Below are 12,981 nucleotides of genomic sequence, written 5' to 3'. Positions count from 1 at the left end.
TACAGTCAGGACGGTCACAGGCAGCCCAAATTGATTTTTTTTTCTCAAATTTTTTTGGAAGAGCCCACTGCCTATATAGACTCTATATGTCTTTCACTGCCCCTGCCTCACCACCACTACTGGCCGTGGACTATGTAAAATTACTGCAGGACGCAATGCTCTGGACGCAATGCTCTGCACGGCCGATATACAAAAAAAAATGTGCAACACTGCAAAAAGCAGCCTCAACAGTACTGCACACGGTCAGATGTGGCCCTAAGAAGGACCGTTGGGGTTTCTGAAGCCTAAAATCAATCCTAACACTCTCCCTATAGCAGCTCCGGCATCAGCAGCACTTTCCCTGATCTCTGTCAGAATGCATCTATGGCGAGCCGCGGGAGGGGCCGATTTATATACTCGGGTGACACCTGATCTCGCCAGCCACTCACTGAAGGGGGTGGTATAGGGCTTGAACATCACAGGAGGAAGTTGTAATGCTTTCCCTGTCTTTCTATTGGCCAGAAAAGCGTGCTAACGTCTCAGAGATGAAAGTGAAAGTAACTCGAACATCGCGTGGTGCTCGCCTCTAGTAACGAGCATCTCGAACATGCTAATACTCAAACGAGTATCAAGCTCGGACGAGTACGTTCGCTCATCTCTAGTTTCACGTGATCTAATACTACCTTGTTCGTTTTCATGGCAGTCCAAGGTATCTATAGCATTTTCCTCCAGCACCACAGCTCAAATGCATCAAATTTCCTTCTGTTTGTTTTTCTGAGCGTCCAGCTTTCGCATATGTAGTTATTGGAAAGATGATTGCATTGACCAGTCTGGTTTTTGTTGCAATGCTAATGTCCTTGCTTTTCCAGATCTTCTGTATTCCTTTCATTGCAATCCTACCAAGTGTAATCTATCTATTGACTGCCAATTGCAATCCATTTTGGATCCAAGGAAGATATGCTTGTTAAATAGGATATATTTTCACAATGGACAGATCATTTCCTTTGACTGGGAATAGATTTTGGACCCTCTGAATTCCTCTCTCACAATAGTGCCTTGGATTAAAATTGCATGCATTGTAGTCCCTTCTTTGTTCAGAGAACAAGATCTGCCGTACAAAGACAGGTGCACAATAATCAGTCTGACCCCTCCCCTTCTAAAAAAGAATAGCTGTCTGCAAGTTTCTAAATCCCTACGAATGTTACTCACTATTTAAAAATCTGTACATTGCAAAGAGCTTCCAGTCTGATTTTACAGCTTGCCCAGACCAGTTTAAACAAAGGTAAGTGCAAAACCATTATTGCTTTTAGACAAAAAATGTCACAAAAGCATGTTACCTTATTAAATATTTTTAATGAGAAGATGAATACTTGTACATTATCACAGCAGAAGTGTCGCTATGTTTTCCTGCACCCAGGGAAAAGATTCAGCTTGGCACCCCAAGCTTAACTAAGTTAGCCATGCACCCCACCAACGAACTGTAATGTAACCCATTTTTTCAGTATTGCATTCTAAATGCCATAAGTTTCTCTTTTAGCATAGTAACATAGCCATATGACTTTTGTGTAAGGAGTCATATTTGTAAAGAATTATTTTGGAGTTGCATTTATATTTTTAAAAATGTTAATACATTTTTGTAGAATGAGTTATGGTTTTTATACTATTTTGGGGTACATAAGGTTTTTAAAATCATTTTTATGGCTTTTCTTGAGAAGCAGGAGGTACAAAATAACCTGCAATTGATCTGACATTTAACATGCAGAACCATAACTTTGCACTGGGCAGTGCATTTGCTGAGGTAAACATCTGACACCCAGCGAGTACCATGCAAGGGTCCTATTTTAATTAATAGAACCATGCACAATACTTGCTAGGTGTCAGACAATTATCGTGGCTGATGTGCTGCTATTGCGCTCTATTTAGGATGTCAAATTAGATAGGAGAGCATGCCTATACAACCCCTTTAATAACTCTTTTTTTGTGTAAAACTGATGGTACAGCATCCTGTAGTTATAAACCATTTACATGTAGATGGTAATGGAGTACTCCGAGAATTGACTTTTTTTTTTTTTTTTTAAATCAAATTTTATTGCCATTTTTTTTTTTTTAAATTAACAATACAAACAGCATCAACATATCATATACCAAATATGTACAGGTCTGAATATCTATTGTTTCTAGAAGCGTTCAGCTTAGCTTTGGCCCGAGGGGGAAGGAGGGAGGTACCCCACCAACTTCCAAAAATTCGAAACAGGCTAGATAAATCAGTGCGAGTCCATCCGGATCCCCACAGGCGTACGACAGGACAGACCGTATACATATGCAAATATAACATAAAAAGAAGAACGAGTAACGGACAAAATAATAGAGACAATACGAGAAGAGACATGAAAAGGAAAGCAGACTGAGAAGGGAAGAAAAGAGGGAAAAGAGGGAGGGGGGTATAGGGAGGAAGGGAAGGGAGGTGGGGCGGGAGTCCCGGCCATCCTCGGATAGTGTCTAGCAACAGGGAGCTGATGCCCGTCGTCCGGGTCCACCCCTACAATCTGATTCCACTACGTAGGAGTCTCGCCCAGCTAGTACACCTGAGGCTTTCATGGTTGTGATTATGACTATCCAACTGGTAGCTAAGCCTACCAGATGACCGCTCTCCACGGAGCCCACATTTCAACATATTTATCGTGGGTTCCCTTAGACCAAGCAGAGAGCTCCTCAAAGTTTGCTAGGGTATCCACTCTGTCCTTCCACTGGGTGACTGTCAATGGCTCCTTCTGCTTCCACCTTAGTGGAATGAGGGCTTTTGCTGCATCTATTATTAAGGCAACCAGTTTATGCCGCAATGGATGGAATGTCCCGGACGGTTTCCACAGGAGGACCGACTCAGGGGAGAGGATCAATTCCGGGGAGATCTTCCTCAACACCTCCCCCACTTCTTCCCAGAATATCGCTAGGACAGGACATTCCCACCAAATATGTAAAAAGGAGCCAGTTGCCCTCTCGCATCTCCAACAAACACCCTGTTCTATTAGTTTGTGGTCAAAAAGCCACTGGGGAGTCCTGTACCACCTCGCTAGAAGCTTGTAATGGGTCTCCTGCGAGGTGACACAAGGGGAGAGTCCGAAGGCGGTTTTCAGGATAAGTTTGGTCTCACTTGGAGACAGAGAGATGCGGAGTTCTCTCTCCCATGAGACCAGGAAGGCAGGGCGCGTATCCGCTGGTGGGGAGATGAAGTGCCGACGAATATAAGACACTTTTCTAGCTAGGGGGTTACCCCCCGATATTGCTGTCTCAAATGGAGTCAGTGGTCTTTCCAGTTTGTAAGTTTTAAGAAAGGTGTTGAGGACTTTAAGCAGATGGGCCGAGATAAGAAAAGTGGAGGTATGATCAGGAAGTAGGTCTTCCAGCGAGGTGAGAGGGTATTTATGTGAGATGTCGAAAACATCTTGCAATTTTTGTTTGCTAATGTCTGCCACACTCTGGCAGTACAAGGATCTAACTTGAGATCCATGAGCCTATGCAACGAGGAGAGGGGGGCTATAGGGGAGGGGTTCGGGGCCAGGGTCGGCCCGATAGCCTTCCAAGTCTCCAAAGCGCCCTTCGTTAGCGGGTTAGAACTCTGTTTCTTGTTATATCTCACCTCTGGGAACTAAAGTTCCTCAATGAGGTGTGGGCCATGGGCTCCTTTAGCTAGAATCTGTAAAAGCGGGTCCTTAATGGGATGTGTCAGTTCCATCCAGTGATTAAGTTGTGCGGCTCTATAGAATTCTTTGGGACATGGCAGATCCACTCCTCCCTCCGAGCGCCTTCTGATTAGTAAACAATGGGCTAATCTCGGCCTCCCTCCCATCCAAAGGTATCTGAGGAAAATTGTGCGTATACTCTTGAAAAAGTTGAGAGGTATAAAGACTGGGAGGAGCCTGATTTTGTATAGTATGATAGGAATGATATAAGATTTCAGCACATTCTTCCTTCCCAGCCAGGAAATAAAAGGTAGGTCATAGGATCGTAATAGTTTTTTAACTTTCGCTAGTAGGGGAAGGAAATTAATAGCATATAAATCCTCGGCTTTTTTAGTAATTTTGACGCCTAGGAAATCAATAGCCGTGTCCGACCAGGTGAAAGGGGAGCTGTTTTTAATTTTTTGGAATCTGTTGGATGGTATGGAGATATTTAGGGCTATTGATTTAGATTGGTTAGTTTTAAAGTTTGAGAGAGTTCCGAACTCTTCCAACAGGGAGACAAGGTGGGGGAGACCTCCCTCCGGATTTGTAATGAGAAATGCTATATCGTCAGCATACGCTGAAATTGAGAGGGCCTCTCCTCCCACCCTGAGGCCCCATATCAGAGGGTCGAGTCTCACCTTTTGAAGAAATGGCTCCAGGGCGAGGATAAAAAGGGAGGGGGAGAGGGGGCAGCCCTGTCTAGTGCCGTTGTTTATATTAAACGGTGGGGAGAGGGAGTTATTAATTTTCAGTCTCGCATGGGGCATTGCGTATAAGGAGAAGATCGCCTTGACGAATTTGCTTGGGATATTGAAGTGCAGAAGAACCTGTTCCATATAGACCCAGTTGATGCGGTCAAACGCTTTTTCCGCGTCAGTGCTCACAAGAGCAAGTGGGATATTATGCGTCTGAACGTATCTTGTTGCGTGTAGTAACCTAAGACAACCGTCTCTACCTTCTCTCCCCCTGACAAACCCCGATTGTTCGAAGTTGATTAGTTTTGTTATATGGATTTCTAAACGTTTCGTGAGAATTTTAGCCCAGAGCTTCATGTCGAAGCTTATCAAGGAGATTGGGCGGTAGCTACCACAAGATTCAGGGTCTTTATTCTCCTTTCGGACCAGAGTGATGTGCGCCTCTTGTGCCTGCCTTGGGAGGGGAGCTCCCTGCAGCAAAGTGTTAAAGAGTTCTGTTAATTGAGGGACTAGGGTATCTTTGAAAGTTTTATAATAAATCAGGGGGAGACCATCTGGGCCGGGACTCTTCCCGGGAGGGGAGGAGTCTATGAGTTCTACTATTTCCTGGTCAGTAATAGTTTCTAGAAAATTATCGGTGTCTTCCTGGCTGAGTTTTGGTAAGTTTAAGTCGTTAGGAAAGCGGTTTATCTGTTCTTTCATATTAGTAGAGGCTTCTGGAGTTAGGGGGTCCCTAAGATTGTAGAGAGAGGAGTAAAAGCTTAGGAATTCGGTGGTAATCTCCTGTGTGGTAGAGACTTTTTGACCTTTCGGGGTTTTAATCGACTGTATATGATTTCTAGTCCTGGCTTTCTTTATAAGGGCGGACATGTATTTGCTCCCTCTATTTCCTTGGGCGTAGGTGATGTGTTTTAAGTACAGGTGTTTTTTGTTATATTTATTCTCAAGTAGGAGTTTGAGTTCTTTCCTGAGAGAGGCTAATTCCTCTAGCGAGGCCTCGCACATCGACTGCTTCGACGCCCGCTCAAGCTTAGCAATTTGGCAAAGTTTGTTGTCTATTTCTTTTTGTTGTTTTTTTTTAGGCCTGGAGCCTGCTGCAATCAGGAGGCCTCTGACGAAGGCCTTATGGGCCTCCCAGGTTGTAGGGATCAAGACATCTTCGGATTTGTTTAGCTGGAAATATTCCTCTATCGCCTTCTTCAGTTGTAGTTTCTCCTCCTCCGGGTCCAACAAAGAGGGATTGAGTCTCCAACGCCATTCCCTAGGGGACGGGCTAGGAAGACGGAGGTCTAAGTGGACTGGGGCGTGATCAGTGATTGCAATAGGGTCAATAGACGCTTTGGACACGTACTGCAACAGGGAGGGAGACACGAAGATATAATCAAGGCGCTGGAAAGAGGAGTGGACCCGCGAGAAAAATGTATAATCTCTGGAGTTTGTATTTAAACATCTCCAGCTGTCTACTATATTGGTTTCTGATAGTACCCGTATGAGATTTTTAAGTTTTCTTTGGGATATTTGAGATTTTCCTACAGAGGAGTCTAGGAGTGGGCAGATTGTGAGGTTCAAATCGCCCCCTAATATTATCTGGCCAGTGGCAAAATGTTTTAATGCTTCTATTTGTTTGACCAGCCAGGGTATTTGGTTGGTATTAGGAGCATACAAGTTCGCCAGAGTGACTTTGTTATCATTAAGAACCCCCTTAACAAATAGGGCCCTACCCTCCTCGTCTGAGTACTGTCCCTCACAGGAAAAGGTAAGAGATTTATGTAAAAGGACAGAAACTCCCTTTGCGGCCGACGAGGGGTGTGTGTTATGAAATGCGAGAGGGAACTGCCTTCCCGGTAGGGACAGACACCGGTCTCCCCTGTAGTGGGTCTCCTGTAGAAAAACAATTTTTGATCCATACCTTTTAAGCAGTAATGCGATATGATGCCTCTTGACTGGGGAGTTCAGACCATTTACATTCAGCGTAGTGACTCGGATCTGCTCATCCATGTTGTCGCAGTAGTAATTTTATACTGGTCTCTCTCTCTATACAATAGCGGGCGAATAGAATGGAAGAGAAAATCGTTAGTCACACGTGATAAACTTTGCTCCGCTGCTCAAAAGACACAAGGGTCAGCCGGGACTAAGAGGGCCCCAAGGGGGGGGGAGGCGGGGTAGAGGGGTTAAGGATAAAGTGGTAGGGTAAGAATAAGAAGGGTAAGCAAAGAGATAAACAATAAAATGCACGTATGAGTGCAAGAAAGACAATTAAAACAAAGAGCACACTATAAATGTGTTGCGAATACAACCTTCGTGCCCCCGAGGCCGGCACACTCCAAGGAGCCAGCCGGGCCCAGGACAAGAAGGGGGGGGGGGGGGCGAGTTGTCTACTCCTCCAGCTGTGAGGGGCAGACAACAGGATTCAGCCTGCTCATCCAGGCGCCCCCGGGTCACTGAAACAGATATTAATGCATACAAATTACATCGGCCACAGCCTGTGAAAAGAAAGGGTTTAACAGATATTCTATATAGCACGAGAATTACTTCACATTAACAAATTAACACCGTCCCAGAGATCATATCGCCGTCCCGAATATCTCCACGTCCACTACTGTAGGAGGCAGTAGGGATCTCAATAAAGAGCAAAAAATTCAAAAAAGGCAAAGAATGAACATTTGACAGTATAGGAAAAAGGTAACCTTAAGAAATGTCCTTCCAAACTTCGGCGAAGGGCTCCCTGGAGACTCGCCGGCAGGCAAAATATGAACCACAGACAACGTCCAGAGGGCCCGTCAAGTGTCCAAGTTGTCCACCAGCTCTCTTGCTTTTTTCTTTTTGGGTTTTGGGGATTTGGGGTTGCTGGCTAGTTGCCACGGCTCGGGTGGTGTTAGCTTGGGGAGTTTAGGAAACTCCGGAAGTGGCATCCAACAGGGCAGTTCAATGGGATCCATCCCCAGGTGTTCCCAGCAGGCGTGAAGATCTTCTGGAGAGCGGACAATCATCCTTCGGCTCTTGTAGGATATGCTAATTCCGAAGGGGAATAGCCAGGTGTAGCGGATTTCCCTTTCTCTGAGCGCCTCCAGCAGAGGGCGAAGTAAACGACGCTTCGCCAGGGTTGCAGGGGAAAGGTCCTGATAAATCTGGATCAGAGCATCCTCATACTTAATTTCTTTGCGGGATCTTGCTGTTTTTAGGATGATAGCAGTGTCCTGGAAGGATAACAGCCTACAGATAATGTCCCGAGGGGGCTCAGCAGGTCCAGGAGGGGGTCTAAGAGCCCTATGGATACGCTCTATGACTATCGAGGAAGCCCTCTCTGCACCCACCAGCTGCTGAAAAATCTCCATGGTTACCTTATGGAGGGACTCCGCTGCCCAGGATTCTGGAATACCTTTAAGCCTTAAGTTATTCCTCCTGCTGCGGTTTTCAAGATCCTCTTGAAGAATAAGGGCTCGATTAAGATTTTCGTGCTGGTCCTTTAAGATTTTTTCAATTGCTATGGCATGAGAAGAAACAGAGGCTGAGGTAGCCTCCAGGTCCTCAACCCTGCGCCCCAGCTGTTTAATGTCCTCCTTTATCTCAGTAAGATCGGCGATGATGGGGGACAGTGCATTACTTATGAGTTCTCTCATAAATCCTCTAGAGACTCCTCCAGAGTCCTCCTCATCTGAAGAGGACTCTCCCTCCCCAGCTTTACTGTGTGAAGCACCGGCCTCGTGTGCCGGCGCCATTTTGGAAGGGGGGTGCGGGGAGCGGGAGCTGCGCTCCTTTAGGTAGCGCTGCATACCCGCTTGACTTTTAGCCGGTTTGGGGGTGCAGGGGAGTTCTCCAACCTTTTCCCTTGAAGCTTTCTTCATTTTGAAGGCTGCGGTCGGCGTAGCGGGACCTCCGTGGGCGCCGTTAAGAGGGAGCTCCGGGCTTAAGCGGCCATCTTGTTCCACGGCAGGCTCCGCCCCCCGAGAATTGACATTTATCAAATCTCCGCAGCTGCCCTTTTTTATGCCCCACTCAGTAATAATTCTCCCCATGAGCTTCTTTAAGTAATAATGCCCCTCTTGGGCCCATTTAGTAGTAATAATAATGCCCCTCCTGGCTTCATTTAGTAACAATAATGCCCACTTGTCTTTTGTTTAGTAAAAATAATGGCTTTGCTGGCCCCTGTTTTGTAATAATAATACCACTCTTGACCCTATTTAGTAATCATAATGCCCCCTTGTCCCCTTTTTAATAATAACAATGCGCCACGTAGCCCCATTTAATAATAATAATAATGTCCCCATGTGCCTCATTTAGTAATAATAATGCCCCTTTTGACACCCATTTCATAATAACATTGCCTCTTCTGGCCTGCATTTCGTAATAATGCTCATCAGGGCCACCTTTTAGTAAAATACAATTCAGGGCCCTTTTAGTAATAATACCCTTCAGGAATACTCTAGTAATAATAAGGCCTTCCTTGTTTCCTTTTCCTTAATAATAATACCCCTTTTATTCCCTAATGGTAATGTTGCCTGTTATATGCATGATAAAAATAAAAAACACAGACTCATCTCTGCTGTCCCTCACAGCATCCGGCCTCTGTAGTTTATGCGGTATCATTCACATGCTGACTTCTGCATTGCACGATCTCTGTGCTCAATCCTCAGCCTCAGCATTGATGAGGCTGAGGACTGGACGTAGTGATCACGTGATCGGGCAACACGGAAGTCAATGTCAGACCAATGCTGCATGAACTACAGAGACCAGGCACCAGAAGAATCAGCAAGTGTGAGTATATGTGTTTATTCTATGTAAAACAAAAACAAAAAAGTGGTGTCAGCCCCAGGACCCAACTGGCCCACCAGGATATTTACTGGTGGCTTAAATTTCCAATTTGACCCTGATCAGAACACAGGCAAGGGTCAGAACCAGAACATATAAACGGGGGTTTTGTCACAAATGGCAGGATGAGACCACCTATCGAGTGGATGCCTAATATAGTGGGTGCAAGAATGTGATTGGAGATACTGGTTAGGGGAGCACTGGCCCTTTAAGAGGAGGGGTTGCAGCATGTGAGCCCCAGAATGGAAGCCTTAGAGCTAGCAGAGGAGAGGCATGGAAAATATGAATGACAGCATCACCTGACCACAGTCTCAGCAGGAGATGAGCAGGGTAAACAACTGTGGGGTACTTTAACAGTGCGCCCTCTTAGTCCTTCTGCTTCTTGCTGAGTAAAATTTATTTTGATTAAATTAATCGAGAGGGTTCTTCAGAGTTTCCCATGATCTTTTTTGGGGGTGTATCACTTCCAATCCACTAAATAGAACAGTTTCTCTATTATCTTCTTCATGTCTAAGATCTCTTGGTTTAGAAGATGTGGAAGATTGCGCATATCTATTAAGAATTAAAGTCTTTAAGAGGGATATGTAGAATGAATTTGTGATCCTCCAAGAGGATGATTGGCGGAGATTGTATGTCACTGCGTTGACTTGGAAAGGACCAAGAAAGAGGGACAAACTTGAATGAAGGCATCTTGAGGTGTATGTCCCTGGACGATAAGCAGACTCAATCTGCTGGAGAGTGTTTTGGAGGAGTTGTCCATTTTTTTTTATTAGCAGCCTTTTTAATGGGAACAGTAGTATGTGATAGAGAGTGCTTAGTCTGGTCCCAATTTTTCAAAAATTCCTGGTGACAGTGGTTCACAGCAGGCACAGCTAATAAATGGATCATACTCTGATTGGGCCACCGTTGCTAGTGGGATATCACAGTGTTCAGTACTAGGCCCCATTCTGTTCAGTATATTTATCAATGACCTGATAGAGGGACTGAACAGTAAAATATCAGTATTTGCAGATGATACAAGATTATATAAGGTAATTAATACAAATGGACCTAGATAAGATGGGGGTTTGAGTAGAAAAATGGCAAATGAAGTTCAATATTGATAAATGTAAGGTTAGGCACATGGGTAGGAGAAACGGATGTCACCAATATACACTAAATGGGGTATTGCTAGGAAAAAGTGATATGGAAAAAACCTGGGGGTACTAGTTGACTGTAGACTTAAAGGGGTTGTCCCACAGAAGCAAGTGCAGTTATGCACTTCTGTATGGCCATATTAATGCACTTTGTAATATACATCGTGCATTAAATATTGGCCATACAGAAGTTATATACTTACCCCCTCCGATGCTGGCGTCCCCATCTCCATGGCGATGACCAAACTTCTCCTCTGGTTGCCGCAACAGTCACGCTTGCGCAGAGAAGAATCCTCTTCTGGAGGGTCCGGGCTCACGAGCCGCGTCCTGGCTCCTCCCCCTTCTCAGCGTCATCACGTAGCTCCGCCCCCATCACGTGGTGCCGATCAGCCAATGAGGTGGCTGTAATCGGCAGTGGAGCTCAGACTGGAGAAGAACATCCACGGTGCACCATGGGAGAAGACCCGCAGTGCACCATGGGAGAAGACCAGCTGTGCACCTTGGGAAATGACGGTGGCCATCTTGGAAGAAGATTTTTATAACTTCATGAAACAGCTTCATGTTGAGTAGAAACGCTCTAAAAAAAACGATTTAAATGGGTAGTTTGTGATGCTTGCTTAACATGGGGGACTGGGGTGTGAAAATTTTTTTCGTTTTGGCCGCGGGACAACCCCTTTAACTGGAGCAATCAATGCCAATCAACCACTGCAAAGGCAAATAAAGTCTTGGGGTGCATTAAGAGAGGTATATAGGACCACTGGACGAGAACATTATTCTTCTGCTATATAAGGCACTTGTCAGGCCTCACATGGAATACTGTATACAGTTCTGGACACCGATGCTCCCGAAAGACATTGCAGTGCTTGAGGAGGTACAAAGAGTCTTGGAGGTCAGGTAGGAATTTCAAACACTGATCCAGGAAGGAATTTTTTTCCCCCAAGGAGGGTAATTTGCTTCTGCCTCATTGGGGTTTTTTTTTTGCCTTCCTCTGCATCAACAATGGGGGGAGGAAACATGCTGAACTAGATGGACATTGTCTCCCTTCAGCCTAACATACTATGTTACTATGTTACATCTGTGGAAGAAGAGATGTTAGGCAGGTAGATGTGGAACTGCCTTGACACACACCGGTTTGGCTGAGGGCTAACTGTGATGGCAGCACCTGCGTAACTCTGATCTTCACGCTTAACTTCTCCAAGCGGATATCGGCTCTGTACACATAGAGGCTACACTGAACTTAGGAGCGATTCCAGAAGGTCTGAACAGGTGAGTAGTGAAAGGACAGGTTTGAGTTAGGGCTAACTCAGTGGTGCATAAACAAGGAACAGACTGTAGGTCAAGGCAGGTAGCAAACAAATAGCAGAGTTCAGAATAAAGAGCCGAGGTCAGGGAACACGGAAGTCAGATTAGTCAGAACACAGGCAAGGATCAGAACCAGAAAAGAATGAATGTCAGCTTTATCCAAAATTTTAAAATGAGACCAATTGTTTTGGTATCCACCCTAGGATTGAGTGCAAGAATGTAATTGGAGAGGAAGAGGTTAGAGGAGTGCATGCAGGTCCTTTAAGAAGAAGGGCAAAAGCATGAGCCGGCCGTATGGGTAGAAACCTAGGAGCGAACAGAGGAGAGGCATGCAGAGTGAGAATGACAGTGACATCTGACAGCAGCAGGTGAGTGGGGAGAGCAGCGACAGTGTGCTGTAACAGATTGGTCTAGTTTTGATACTGGTCTAGTTTCGATTTCAACAAAAAAGTGCACCCAAAACTAGGACTACATGGTGACACCACATTAATGTAAGGAAATGCAGTCACATTGTGATTTGCAAGTTGACAAATCCTGCAATCATAAGAAATTCATCAGGCTTGGAATTCTTGTGACTGTTGAGTTATGACAACTTGTTGTATTTGATGTGATGAACTGTAGCAGGGCCGTAGTATAATCTATGGCCATGCAATGTCTGTCACAGCCAAGGGCTCTGTGATAACAATGTGTAACATTTTTAACCATTTGTAAAAAGAAAAAAAAAATCATTTTCTCTTGCTTTCTTTTTTTTTTGTTTCTTCAGGAGATCTGTTTAATTTTCATCATGCCAGAGCCGTAAGTATACATTGAGTTTGGGTGGTAGGAAACTAAATTGGCATTTTTTTAATGCAACAATTTACTAACATGCAAAGAGTAGTTAAAAAGCCTGATCCAGAGCTATATCTCAATACTGGTGTCCTATATTGAAATAACAATAGTGTACTTGAATAGGAAAGCATAGATGAGCAACATAATGGTATGGCACATGAGCCCCTGTGAGCCCCAGAACATGGATTTCAATTTTGCGTTGTGGCACCTGTAAGAGATAGAGAGTGAAACTCTATTGCAAAGTTGAAGAGTAGCATGTGAGAAGCACATCCTGGGGTGAGGCACACCCCAGGATGGTCAAAAAGCCACCTCAGATTCATGTCTGTACTTTTGCCAGGCATAAGACCAGACTGGTCAGCGTGTATAATCTCATTAAGAACAGAATTTATGTGCGTCGCCAGTATTTTTGCCAAAATTGTAAAGTTGTTATTAAGAAGCGAGATGGGCCTATAGGAACCACAATCTGTAGGATCTTTTCCAGCTTTAGGGTCAGCCCACATAGGCAATCTG

At 44.8% G+C, this 12,981-nt stretch overlaps 1 long non-coding RNA gene across 1 annotated transcript; it reads left to right on the top strand.

The window, feature by feature from the left end:
* The first annotated feature begins 1,246 nt into the window (after positions 1-1,246).
* On the top strand, positions 1,247-12,438 carry LOC136633173 (uncharacterized). Its single transcript, XR_010793239.1, has 3 exons — positions 1,247-1,261; positions 11,847-12,011; positions 12,407-12,438. It is a non-coding gene; the product is annotated as an uncharacterized lncRNA (long non-coding RNA).
* The last annotated feature ends 543 nt before the right edge of the window (positions 12,439-12,981 follow it).

Source organism: Eleutherodactylus coqui, chromosome 1, assembly GCF_035609145.1.
Source record: "Eleutherodactylus coqui strain aEleCoq1 chromosome 1, aEleCoq1.hap1, whole genome shotgun sequence".
Classification (NCBI taxonomy): Eukaryota; Metazoa; Chordata; class Amphibia; order Anura; family Eleutherodactylidae; genus Eleutherodactylus; species Eleutherodactylus coqui.
The sequence above is the reverse complement of the archived record's forward strand: the minus strand, read 5'-3'. Positions and strand labels throughout refer to the sequence as shown.